The sequence below is a fragment of the Trachemys scripta genome, chromosome 7, assembly GCF_013100865.1.
Source record: "Trachemys scripta elegans isolate TJP31775 chromosome 7, CAS_Tse_1.0, whole genome shotgun sequence".
NCBI lineage: Eukaryota > Metazoa > Chordata > Testudines > Emydidae > Trachemys > Trachemys scripta.
In genome coordinates this window covers 91,215,741-91,229,339 of record NC_048304.1, presented here as the reverse complement: position 1 = coordinate 91,229,339, position 13,599 = coordinate 91,215,741, and the positions used below count along the sequence as shown (strand labels likewise).

Below are 13,599 nucleotides of genomic sequence, written 5' to 3'. Positions count from 1 at the left end.
TGCGGTCTGTAAATAAGATTTATCAGTTTTAAATTTGTTGTCTTTCAGTTTCATTGGGTGTCTTCTCGTTCATGTCAGAGAAGGTAAATAGGAATTCCCAATATACCATCAGTATACTATTCAGGATTTTATTTCCCTCCATCATGTCCCCTCTTCTCCCCCTCTTCTCTAAACTAACGCAGTCCCAATCTTTTCAGTCTCTTCATATGAAAGCCTTTCCATGCCTCTAACTTTCACAGCTCTCTCTCTCTCTCAATCCTTTCTATTCCTACGTTGATTGATTGATGGATAGGGTAGCCAGAACTGAACACAATACTCCAGGTGAGTGTGTACTGAAGTTATCATATTTCCAGTAGTATTTTCTGTCCCACTCCTAGCACATCTTAAAATGTTGCTAGCTTTTTGACAGCTGCTGCATGCTGAGTACCTGTTTTCAATGACCTTCACAATGACACCCAGATATTTCCTCAATGTTTACAGTTAGTTTAGCATTGAGAATGAGTAATTCAGATTATTCCTTGCATTGTGCATTACTTGCATTCATCTGCCATTATGCAACTTCTGCACTGGCGGGTAGAAGAAAAAGATGAGCTACTTAGCCCTCTCTCTAGTTTCTGTAGTCTGCCATTTGGAGACTTAAGTTTCAATGTTTTGAACCCTTTTCTTTAATACTCTCTCTCTTTCTCTCTCTCTCAGTAAGATAAATTATCAGATTTCAAACTGATACTATGTATCAAATTGCTATGGGATGTTTGGGTCATGTTAGCAAAGATAGTTGTGCTTTTTCTTTCCCTATAGTTTGACTACTGCAATATTAATTTAATATTAAGTTTATGTTGTTAGTGATTGGAGTGGAAGTCTCTCATGTGTCTAATATAAAATTCTTACCGGCACAGGGAAAATGGGCCAGCTTTCGGAGTCAGTCCTCCCCTCTTTATGCATATATACTGCATTCATCATTGTGGTATGTGAGCATCTCATGGGAAGGAGGGGATGAAGCTGAGTGACGACAGTATGACAGAAGGCAGTACTTGACAGGTGTTCTCCCTCTGTTCCAACAGAAACCACAAAAACATGCATTCTCTCATAGTGCAAAGCACCATAGAGTCACATCACAATGAACAGTAAGCACAACACACGGGTGTCATTAGAGGACAGTCTTCCTTCACATTTCACTGTTTCACACAGCCTTGAGACGCGGGCCATACCGCATCCTGCCAAGTTAGCCACATTGTCGACTTTCACTCGACTGTCCCTGGCACCAGTGCCTGCAAATCTTGCTTCTGAAATCTAGGAGACCCCACACAAAGTAGTAATTCTTTGGCCACCCACTTGTTTTTATCTTCCAGGAAGTTGGAGCTATGGAGTAGAGTTTACAAATACTTTGAGAAGTCATAATCAAGTTTACTATCTTATTTATTTGTTTAGAGCTAAATAAATATCTAGTGGCAGCTCGCTGGTCACTTACAATACTTAAACTGCACACAATAGTCAAAAATATTAAAAGGCATTCCTAAAAAGACCACCTCAGGTCCAAAATCACACTGCCTGTTATCTACCCCATAATACCAGCCAAACCCAGTCCACCCCTTATTCCTGGAGAAAAAATTGGGTAACCAGGAGTCTTGCATTATACCCTGAGGTTGTGGTGGATCATGGTGAAAGTGAGTTGCAAAGCCTAGAACCACTGGTTGAGAATGTACTACTGTTCAAATTAGGGATTTTTTAAAAGCTCTTCTGTGCTTCAGATCATCCCCAGTGCTGAGGCAATAACCAGAACCTTAAGTCTGACCTGGAAATAATTTGGTAGATAGTACCGATGATTGAGTACTAATGCAAAACAGTCCCTTCAGAAAATACCACTTAGAAAGTGACCAGACATGAATATGAGTTTCTGAATAGCTTTAAGATCTAAGCTTTTCTATTTTAAAGTATATTTTAAGATCACATTATCTGTGTAGTGCTCACCTCAATAATTCAACCTAGAGGTGACAAAGACATGGATAGTGAACTGTGATAAGATATGCCTTTGAAATAAAAAACTCCACAACATTCTTGTCCATTGCTGCAAAAAAAAAGAAAAGGCATTTTTGGCAAATGCTGTTATCTGGCTGGAAGGAACTGGGTGTTCTTACCAGCCACTAAAACTGAGTCTAATAGGGACTTTATCCATGCCTGAACCTCCTGGAACCCTGAATAAGTGAACTCTTGAGGCAGATGAACAATTGCCCAGTATTACCCTGAGACCTTCCAGAGAAAGGAGGGACTAGCTTGAGTAAATCCATCTATCAGTGTGTCGTGGACAGGAGCATCAAAGGCAGCTGATATATAAAAGAAACATGGAGACTGCCAGAATAGGTTTGGTCTGTTAAAAATAGTATTTGTATGCTCTTATTTTATATTAGCAAATAAGATATTGTCTTGCCTGTTTTTCTTAAATGCTGTGCAAGTCAGACCTGATTAACTGAGAAGGGAAAGTAATTTTGTTTGTATTGTGTAAAACTATTTTCTTTAACTAATTAAATTCAAATGCCTGGGAAATGATTAGCAGCAAATGTGCCTTCATTAAAACTTAAACACTCCACTCCTTTTAACTAAAGCCTCAGAGAAACACCTCTGGGACCTCAGACTACTTCCTCAAAAATAGGAAAGACTAAACTTGACATTCTTGACGATTCCAAGGGAAAAAAAACAAGCAGGAAAAAAATATGGAAAAAATAAAATAAATAAAAAAAACCCTTAAGGTTGCCTTTTCTTATCTGTAAAGCGTGGGGGAGGGGGAACCTAAACAAACAAAAAGGCATAAATTCAGTTCCCCAGTTTGATTTTCACTTTGCTCTCTTTGCCTTAATCAGACTTGGAAGGATTATATTTTTGTTGGTAAATGTTGATAAACATTGATTTCCCTGTGCACATGCACATGAAAAAATATTTCCATCAATGATAATAGAAATTTACAGACAGGCCAAGTAAGAAAACTGCTGCTTGAGAGTGTTCGATTTAAGGCTATTTATTTAGCATGTTTTGATATATGATGAGAATTTGTGTTTTAATGGTTCAAAGCTTTAACTTTTTGCATCTCAGTGTCTGACCCCCCATAATTTCCCACAACTGTGAACATTTAAATTGATAAATATAGAAAAAATCTTAAAAATAAACATAGATATTATCCATTAAAATTATATAAAAAAATCAAGTTCAAGTATATTTATAATCAATTCCAATAAATGGCCCCAGCACCCTTCCACTGGTTTTCAGCCGAACTTTCTCCTCCAGGATGTAGAGAAACTGGAAAGGATTTAGAAGCAAGTGATAAAGACGATCAAAGGGATGGAATGCAGCCATATGAGCAAAAGATGAAGGACCTGGGTATATTTAGTTTGGAAAAGAGGAATTAAGGGAGACATGATAGCAGTCTTCAAATACTTAAAATACTGCCATAAAAAAAGATAGAAAAAACTCTTTTGCCACAGAGGGCAGGACAAGAGGCAGTGAGTTCAAATTGCAGCATAGCAGATTTAGGGAGGTGGTGGAAGCTCCTTCACTGGAGGTTTTCAAAAGGAGGCTGGGTAGCCATCTGTCTTGGATGGTTTAGACACAACAAATCCTGTATCTTGGCAGGGAGTTAGACTAGATGAGCATTCCAATCCCTTCTAATCTATGATTCTGTGTCCTCATACTATGTAAAAATGTATGGAGAGGTTTATGCAGACTAAAGGATTGCTTTGTCCCGATAGTCTCCAGGATCTTCAGGAATGAGGACAGACTAGGCAAGATACAAGAAATACTGCCCTCAAACACATGGATCCATTTGCTGTGCGTGTGGAGGGAATTTCTCTGAGCTGTGCTTCTTCCTCCAAACCGATGGTTCCCAGCCAGGCTTCCACTGATTGCTGGGATATAGTATGTACTCTGTTTTTTCTCTGGGTACATTTACCCAACAGTTAAACAGCCACAGCTGGCCTGCGTCAGCTGGCTCAGGCTGCGGGGCTGTAAAATTATGATAAATAAATAAATTAATGGAGATATCCTATCTCCTAGAACTGGAAGGGACCTTGAAAGGTCATCGAGTCCAGCCCCCTGCCTTCACTAGCAGGACCAAGTACTGATTTTGCCCCAGATCCCTAAGTGGCCCCCTCAAGGATTGAACTCACAACCCTGGGTTTAGCAGGCCAATGCTCAAACCACTGAGCTATCCCTCCCCCCGCCCCCCAATGATGTATATATTTGGGCTCTGGCTGGAGATGTAGGACTCCCGAGGGGACTGGGTCCCAGAGCCCCAGCCCTTCTGAGCCCGAATGTCTACACCACAATTTTATAGCCCCATAGCCTAAGTCCTGTGAGGATGGGCCAGCCACAGGTGTTTAATTGCTGTGTAGATGCCCTCTGAGGTTCACAGAGCACACAAGATGAGTTTTTGTTGCTTGTAGAAGCATTAACTAATCCATTTTCTTACATGGAATTTTATCTGTTCATCAGGGAACTTGATCTTAGTGTTACTATTCCTTCACTCCTACCTTCGACACATCCCATGTATTTATGCAGCCAATGGATCATATAGATTTCCAGCTGACAGGAGAATAGTTTCAATGCATAGAGGATGAGAAACATCCTATATGAACTGCCTTTTCCATCGTTGCATCCAAAGTCTGGCTTTTCTTGCAAGTTGGCTTTGCTGTGCACTGTGCTGTTTGCCTATATGTTAGATATGATAAACTCGGCAAGAACATTTTTTTAGGAGGAATCTTACCTAAGTAAGATTAGTTCAGAATTAATTTTTCATTTTAAAATCTGTTTAACCTAATCTCATATTACAAAAATGCTGAAAGTCTAAATTTGTGACAAACTCTGTTAGTCTAGTTTTTGCTAATGTGTCATAACCTCTTGTATTAGAGTGGTGGTGTAGTGGTGATATTTGAAGGTTCTGATGAAGAAATCCATCTAGTAATTTTCTTGTTTTCCATTCCACATAACAAATGCTTACCAGCTTTTTGTTGACAGGTTTCAGGGTGGTAGCCATGTTAGTCTGTATCAGCAAAAAGAATGAGGAGCACTTGTGGCACCTTAGAGACTAACGCATTTATTTGGGCATAAACTTTAATGGGCTATATCTTCCTACTGTATTTTCCACTGCATGCATTCGATGAAGTGGGGTTTAGCCCATGAAATTTTATGCCCAAATAAATGTGTTAGTCTCTAAGGTGCCACAAGTACTCCTTGTTCATTCAACTTTTTGTTGATCATACCCCAGCTTGAGCTGGCAGATGGATATCCTGCCATGTTCCCTTGCACTATGCCATGATGCAGTTGCTGTCACCTCCTTTTCATCCAGTCACTTCTCTGATTCTGATTTTCCTTGTCGACAAGGAGCCACCACATGCAACAGCACATTTATTTGTACTCTGTATGTCTCTCTCAACCCAGGCCAACCCAGTCTCTTCTTTTTCCTGCCCCTCCCCCCTCAAACTATTCTCTGGTGTCGGGTGGGGAGGAGGGTTAGGAAATACTGCTTCACAGAATAACAATGTTGTCTGCCTTATGAAAACCAGCAGCAAGTTTCTAGCAATTTGACATATGTGGCATCTAGTATTATATAGTCTGGAAGGAAGTCAGAGAATTAAGTTAGAGTTTTTGCTTTCCGAGTCAGAGCACCAGCTTTAGACTCAGACGTTTATGTGTTCGAGAATGAACATTTGTCTCTGTCCTGGTTCTGAGCTTTGTGATATAATACTTTTAGCCTTGCTTTCTGTTTTTTGATTAGTTTATTTTCCATGTACAATGCCATGCTGAATTTTAGCTTTGATCAAATTAATTTAGAAATTTCAATACAATTACTGGATTTGAGAGTACTGTACTAAAGTTTGTAAACTGATAAATAAAAATACATACATATAAGTGATTGTTTTGCTGGTAAGAGTTGGAACACATTTAAAGTGAAATGTAAACTGCCACGTGAAACTGTGGTAAACTTCAGAAGCAATTGAAAACTCCAGATTGTGTTAACTCATCTGAAAAAAATCCTAGGAAGAATGCATTTCTTTAGCAGACAATGAAAATGTTTGGTTTTAAAAGCCCGGTAGGTTGACTCATTCTTTTAAAGCTTTAATGGTTAAACCAGCTAAACAGTACCACACCCAGCATACCAGGAAAGCTGCTTTCTATAGACACGTCCATCTCCACTCCTCTAAGCTCTGCAAATTGTAGTGAAATGGATCAGCTTTATCAGCTGAGCAGCTATATACTTTAAGCTGTCTATAACGGGAAAGAGTTCCACCCACCCACATAAGTCACAGGCTTTCTCCAGCTGGACTGGATTTCCCAGTATGCTTTTTTCTCCGCCTCTCTTTTTAAGTGCTGCTGACGTCATTTGTACACAGTACACCGAGAAAATACAGATGGAGAAGAAGCAATCTTTGAGCCCGGCGTGTGTTTGGTGAGAATGTGCTTTATTTAAATGCTTTATCTATACATGTGGAATTAAGCTGGTGTGTTGTTTGTAGCTGATTTTAGAGAGGATTTTGCTATGATTTCTTTTTAGTTTAAAAGTGAAGTACAGAGGAAACAGTTTGAAAACTGTGTGAACTGTGAGCGTTCAGTGGAGAGGAAGTGTAACGTGAACTTCGTAGTTTGGAGGGGAGAGAGCTTGGTATGTAAAAAGCATGCTGAACCACTCAATTGGAATTCTGAAGTTTGATCTTATAGATACGTGTCCTTGCTGAATGGACAAACTCTACATGAGTTTATTCTTAAAATAAGAAAAAAGGGCAACTCCCAGACCATTAGCAACAAAGCCAAAGGGAGAAAAATTGTGTCATGTGAATTAGATGGCAAAATGTCAGTAGATCTTAAATTCAAAATGATCCTGTTTTAATCATAAGATGTGTCCAGAGCAGAGCAGAAGGCCTGAGACTGCACAAGGGAGTAAGGATAGAGAAGAAAATACTATTGCATCTTAAAATGTCAAGAGTACATGATTTTTTGAAAAACGGCACAGTATTAGAACTGCATTAAGACCACTTTTGGTCAAGTAATGGCCAGCTAGAATGTTAAGTGCCTTTCATATCATTACCTGAAGAGTAAATATCTCCAAAAGCGGAGGGAGTTTTTAGATGCACTTTCAGTTATATTATTATTTGTATTATTTTAGTTTGTTACCAAGATTCCTTAGTGAATATTTGATTTCAGTTCAGGCTGAAGGTGGTGATGAAAATACTGAGTGTTTGGTTATGGATTGTGGTGTTTTATTTTTAAATAATTTGGGAGGTATCTTTCTATAAGGTATTCTAGAGCAGGGGGTCTCTCACATTTTCATAGCCCGGGTATCACGTTAAGACTCTTATGGACAGCTTCCCTTCCTTCTCACAGGTACATATGTGGACCTTCTCCCATCCAATTAATAGTTGCATACCATCCCTGTGGCATTTGCTTATGTGGAAAAATAATAGGCAGGTCTCCATAGACCAGGGATTCTCAAACTGGGGGTCGGGACCCCTCGGGGGTCGTGAAGTTATTACATGGGGGGGGGGTCGCGAGCTGTCAGCCTCCACCCCAAACCCCGCTTTGCCTCAAGCATTTATAATGGTGTTAAATATATAAAACAGTGTTTTTAATTTATTGGGGGAGTCGCACTCAGAGGCTTGCTATATGAAAGAGGGGTCACCAGTGCAGAAGTTTGAGAATCACTGCTATAGACTATTAGTGGTATGTGGACCCCAGTTGTATCCTAGCGTTTAAGTAGGTAACGCAGGTATTATAGAAAACCTGGTGACTCATGGGGCTATTCTTCCCTCATTGGAGCCAGGGAAAACCTGTTGCTGAGCTGAACAAGTTTCAAGGATAGTATAACCCTAGCTCTAGACTTTTTGATTTTTTACGTATTTTCCGAATAATACGTGATACTGTTTGTCCATTTTTTGACAAATACATTTTCCCCAAACTCCTCCCCTTATTGAAATATTAATTAAAACATCTATATAGGATTTCTTATAGCTTTATATTTCGTGGTGAAATTTAAATATAACTTAAAATACTGCAGGCAATACATATAATTTGAGTGAAGAATAAAATGCAAGTTTTATAATGGTTACTCTTTTACCAGGAGGAGGGCAAATTGTATTTAAAGATAAACTACTGTAGGAGAATTTACAAAAAGTAAAACGCACACCAGTTTATTTCTTATAGGTGCTATGTTTTAGTACTTGATTTGTGAAAAGAATGGAACCCAGTTGAATTAAGAAATTGTTTTTAAAGATATTTTTAAGTAAAACTTGGACTAATGGTCTAACTGGTTTGAGTGCTGTGCTCTTTCCTCAGGAGAGCAGACAGCCACTCTGCAAATGTTTATTGAAGAGTGACCTTGCTCTGGCTGGTTGCAGAAGGAGCAAGTAAAGTCTCACCTGCATTTTCAGCCCCTCTTCTGGATCTCATTAAAGTGAAGCTGCTGATTCTGTCCCTGTGGAGGACCTGAATTGTGTGACTATAGAGTTAGTAGGTGTCAGTAAGCAGGGCTTTAAAATAGAAACATATGTCTAATAATCAGAAGTAGGTCTCATACACAAATGGGGGTGAAGTGGAGATTCACTTCACCTAGGATTGAGGTCAAACAGCAATATTGTAGTGAGAATGCAGCTTCCCCTCACACCTCCCTCCATCCCTAATCTGCTGGGAGGGAGGAGGGAATTCCTATCTGGTTGATCTTCTTGAATCCTCCTGTGAGGCTTGATCTTTAATATTAGCCTTAGGCTAGGTAGCTGATGACAGGTTTCAGAGGACCTAATCACATCAGCCATACCATCAGGGGCTCGTTCACCTGCACATCTACCAATGTGATATATGCCATCATGTGCCAACAATGCCCCTCTGCCATGTACATTGGCCAAACCGGACAGTCTCTATGCAAAAGAATTAATGGACACAAATCTGACATCAGGAATCAAAATACTCAAAAACCAGTGGGAGAACACTTTAACCTGTCTGGTCATTCAGTGACAGACCTGCGGGTGGCTATATTACAACAGAAAAACTTCAAAAACAGACTCCAACGAGAGACTGCTGAGCTAGAATTGATATGCAAACTAGACACAATCAACTCTGGTTTGAATAAGGACTGGGAATGGCTAGCCATTACAAACATTGAATCTATCTCCCCTTGTAAGTATTCTCACACTTCTTAACTGTCTGTACTGGGCTAGCTTGATTATCACTTCAAAAGTTTTTTTTCTCTTAATTAATTGGCCTCTCAGAGTTGGTAAGACAACTCCCACCTGTTTATGCTCTCTGTATGTGTGTATATATATCTCCTCAATTTATGTTCCATTCTATATGCATCCGAAGAAGTGGGCTGTAGTCCACGAAAGCTTATGCTCTAATAAATTTGTTAGTCTCTAAGGTGCCACAAGTACTCCTGTTCTTCTTTTTTTAGGTAGCTGATGTATTTGTAGCTCAATCTTCTCAAGCTTCTGGAAATGAGAAGACACTTTCTCTGTTACACTTCACTCCCACCTTTTACCATTACTCCTACCACTGAATCTGACATTTTGCCTGTCATCAGAAGTGGGAAGGGAAGAGGCCTTCAGTCACCTGTTTCTCCCCAGCACCTCTTTTCCTCTCCTATGGATACCTCCAGTGCTTGCTTCTGTTGCTTGCCCAGCTTTCCCAAGCCTCAGTGAGAAAGTGACAATGATAGTTGCCAGTTTCACTGCTGTTCACAAAGTTGTGAATAGCAACAGTCAGACTGTGACTACAGTCTTGTTAATGTGTCTGCTTGCTGCTGCTGCTTAGCAATTTTATGTTGCGTTCACATCACAAACATTACTTTTCCAATAGTTGTTAACAGAAGTCAGGAAGCCTTTTGCAGAGTAGCATTTTTACTCTACAGAGTTTTCAACAATGCCACATATGCATATATACATGTACATACACACAACATATACATGCACTACTTTTATACAGAATTTCTGTAAAACCTCTTCCTGTAGTGGAAATGAATAATTTCAGTTAACATCTTTGAAGTTACTGGGCAGCTTTACTAGATTTGCATTTTGGATGCTTTTATTTTGTATCCCTTCTGTTGATGATTGAACCTTCTGGTGTTTTCTGTGCTGATAAATTCTCGGCACTGCATTGGTTAATTTGAGTCACTAGTAAGTGAACCTGTTTCACATTCATAACTGCAGCACCTGTAACTGAAGACATGCAGTGATACTAATTCAGGCCTTCACGAGAACATTGTTCTTTGGTAATTCTTAAGAAACAATGGTTGAAGTGGTAGAGTCGTCTTTGCACTGCAGTGTCTGAGCTTGGCACTGCTCTTTGGATATGTGTGTCTGTCTTTAGGTGCTGGTTGTACTCTTACTGTCTGTCTTCTTGTCTGGAGTTATTCTATGTAGGTCAACAGACAGTGATCTTAATTATACATACACAACAAAACACAATACATACTACTTTTACATGGAACTCTCATAACAAGAATAGAAATGTTTTGTAATCAAACCTTACATTCTTCAGAGATTGATGACCTCCTCCTTGCAAAGTAAATCTTCCCAATCATTATTGGCAAGTGGATTGGTCCAATCCATGCTAATTAGTCTGGCTAGTGGGCAACATTTTGTACCACTGTCTGTCAGATGGATTAGAAAGAGAACTATCAAACTGTTCCTTTTAAAATTTGAGTTCCCACATTGAAATAGTAGGGGTTCCATGAAATTAGGAAAATCATGACAGAAATCAAGAGATTTGCCATGTGGTTTGCAAGAGAAAAATGAATTTTTAGCAAAGATTATAATTCATAGCTAGGGCAAACTTCACTCTCAAATGGCAGATGCACATCTCCATAGAAGCACAGCAACAGAGTTCTCTAGATACGATGATGCATGAGATTTGGATAAGATCCTTGCTTAAAAGAGTATTCTATATCATGGAAATATTTTTCAATTAGGATCATAAATTTATTATCAAGGCCATAATTCTTTCCTAAAGGTTCAAGAGGGAAACGGGTTAGGTTTACACTGCAAGTATGGGCTTATCTACACTTAGTGCTGCAGTGGTGCAGTTGCCCCACTGCAGCTGTGCCATTGTAGTGCTTAGTGAAGATGCTGTCTATGCTGACTGGAGAGCTTCTATGGACGTAGGTACTCCATCTCCCTGAGAGGCAGTAGCTATGTCAACAACAGAAGCACTCCTGCCGACATAGCACTGTCTACACTAGGAGTTAGGTTAGTATAACTACATTGCTTAGGGGGTATGGATTTTCCATACCGCAGGGTGGCTTAATTATACCAACATAAGTTTGTAGTGTAGACCAGGATTTAGTTTGCAAAAGAAATATTGGAAAATGAAAGGGAGATCCATATAACAATTTTATAGGGGTTTATGCTTTCCAAGGTACTCCCACTGAAGAGGAAAGCTTGGGAATGACTGTTCTGGTATTTATTTATAAACAAAAGCTCTGTGATGAGATTTTTACATCTAAATCCTTTAGGAACTTTTGAAAATCTCCCCCTTGGGGCACAATCCCTAGCTATTAGTTAGTGGTTGTGGATTTGCTTGCATAATTACCAGCTTGTTGTAGAATATTCTAGTGTTCAGCCCTGCCCCTACTCTGAATAGCTGCAAGTGAAGACAGCACTGCACAGAGTCTAAGGCTATGTCTACACTTGCAGAGATTTTGTGCTGTAAGTTTCACCGGTGATAGGGAACTGGTGAAAGTAAAGCGCTGGTTTGTGTTCTCATTTAATTCCTCAGGCATCAGAAAGTGTTTACATTAGCATCACTTCCATTCCCAATGAGAGCAGCGCTCTAGGGCAGCTATCCCACAGTGCAACTCTCTCCAGTTTGACGATGGGTCTTGTGGGGGGAGGGGGTGATCGCGGGGCATCCTGGGTCCCTGCACAGCCGCCTTTCCCCAAATAGTGATAAGCTCCAGTAGCTCAGCATTGCTCCAAGCAGGCAGGGCTGTCCTTATCCATATGCAAACTACGCAGCTGCGTAGGGCACCAGGAAAATTGGGAAAACAAAATTGCCCCAAATTTCGAGGAAAACTGCCTCTGCCCCACCTCTTCCCACCCCTCCTCTGCCAGAGCCCCGCCCACACTCCACCCTTTCCCCTGAGCTATGGCCGGGGGACTGCAGCAGAGGTCGGACGCGCCCTGCGTTCATGGGGCAGTGGGAAGTGGAGAGACCCGGCCCCAACCTGCTCCGCTCCGCCGGCTCATGCTGGGGCGGTTTCCCTCCAAGCCTGCTCCTGCCCGCCCTGCCCCCAGAGCTTGGGCACACCCTCTCCCCCCACGGATGCCTGGGGGGAGCCTCTGCGGGGGCGGGGAAGGCTGTGTAGGGCACCATAATGTCTAGGGACAGCCCCAGTTGCTGCGTGGAGCAGGCATTGTCATCTGGCCAGATAAGTGAGCACTTGCCAAGAAAACAGGAAGGGGAGTTTCAAAGTTCCCGGGGCTTTACAGGGGGAGGGGTGGATGTCTGTTTACCTGGCAACAGAGCAGCAGAGCTGCTGGCTAGAGTGGTCACCTAGGCACTGTGGGATATCCTCCGGAGCCTAAAAGCTCTGTAAACAGGAAGAATGTGTCTTCACTTTCACGTCACTGTGAAACCATCACCAGTAAGAGCTGTATGCGTCTTGTGGAGATGGTTTTCTTTTTGTGGTGAAACTTCTGAGTTTCAGTGCAAAAGGTCATTGGCAAGTATAGACGCTTCCATGGTTTTTGAGCAAAAAAGGAGCATTTTCCACTTTAAATAGCAAGTGTAGACATACCCTAAGGCTGCTCTTTATAAGAGTGTCAAGTGATGTGTAAATACATTTTTTTAAACAGCTTTTTAAAAAAACATAGCAGTATTTAATCAGCTTTAAAAAAACAACCAGATTTTCTCTCTCCATGTAAATAATTGCCTCAGCTTTTTTACCTTGAGAAATATTGAACCAGTGGTGTGAGATTTGTTTGTACTGTACATGATAGTCAAATAAGCTGCCAAGCTAGGAGTTGTCTAGGTGAGGAAACTTCCTAGTTTTAAAATGGCTGCTGTGGTTATTATAGAGACAGGGTGGGAGATGGGTCAATTTTAACTCTTAAAGGAAGCCGGGTGCTGTGATTGAAATACATCTTGTGGTAGGAATGGACATTGATTCTCATTCCATGGCATGCTCTGCCAATTTACCAACCAGGATTTTCCAGCTCTCTCTATATGTATCTTTGTACAATTCCTCATTTGCACTACTGGTATATTTGGATGTGCTCTTGGAACCAAGCCACCTAAGACATGCAGGAGATACAGCTTTGTTTGATTTACGAGGTCTTGTAGTGAATAGGAGGAAAAACTCCAGATCCTAGCCAGAATACATATTATTTTGCAAACCTACTGGGAACATGATCACCATGGGAAATAGAACCATTGAGTGGCTTAGTAGTATAGCAGATTAGCTAAACTGATCAAGATACTTCCACGAAATGCTGGCTTTGATCAGGTAGAACTATTTACAGCAGCTTTGAAACTGATCTAACTTACAATACACCTTCTAGCATCTAGTGGACAGTACAGTAGAATCTCATTTTTACTGCTGACCAGTTATATGAACCATTTTTCCTCAGGGGG

General features: G+C 40.7%; 1 protein-coding gene across 5 annotated transcripts in view; it reads left to right on the top strand.

The window, feature by feature from the left end:
- SGMS1 (sphingomyelin synthase 1) overlaps positions 1 to 13,599 on the top strand; it is a 198,079-nt gene that overhangs the window by 109,281 nt on the left and 75,199 nt on the right. Inside the window, exon 1 of one of the 5 annotated variants that reach the window (XM_034776041.1) lies at positions 6,353 to 6,433. The exons of 3 other annotated variants lie outside the window; for them this stretch is intronic. The gene's annotated coding sequence lies outside the window, so the exon portion shown is untranslated. Of the gene's footprint in view, positions 1 to 6,352; positions 6,434 to 13,599 lie in introns of those variants that run through there. One more of the 5 variants, XM_034776045.1, reaches the window with a different exon arrangement.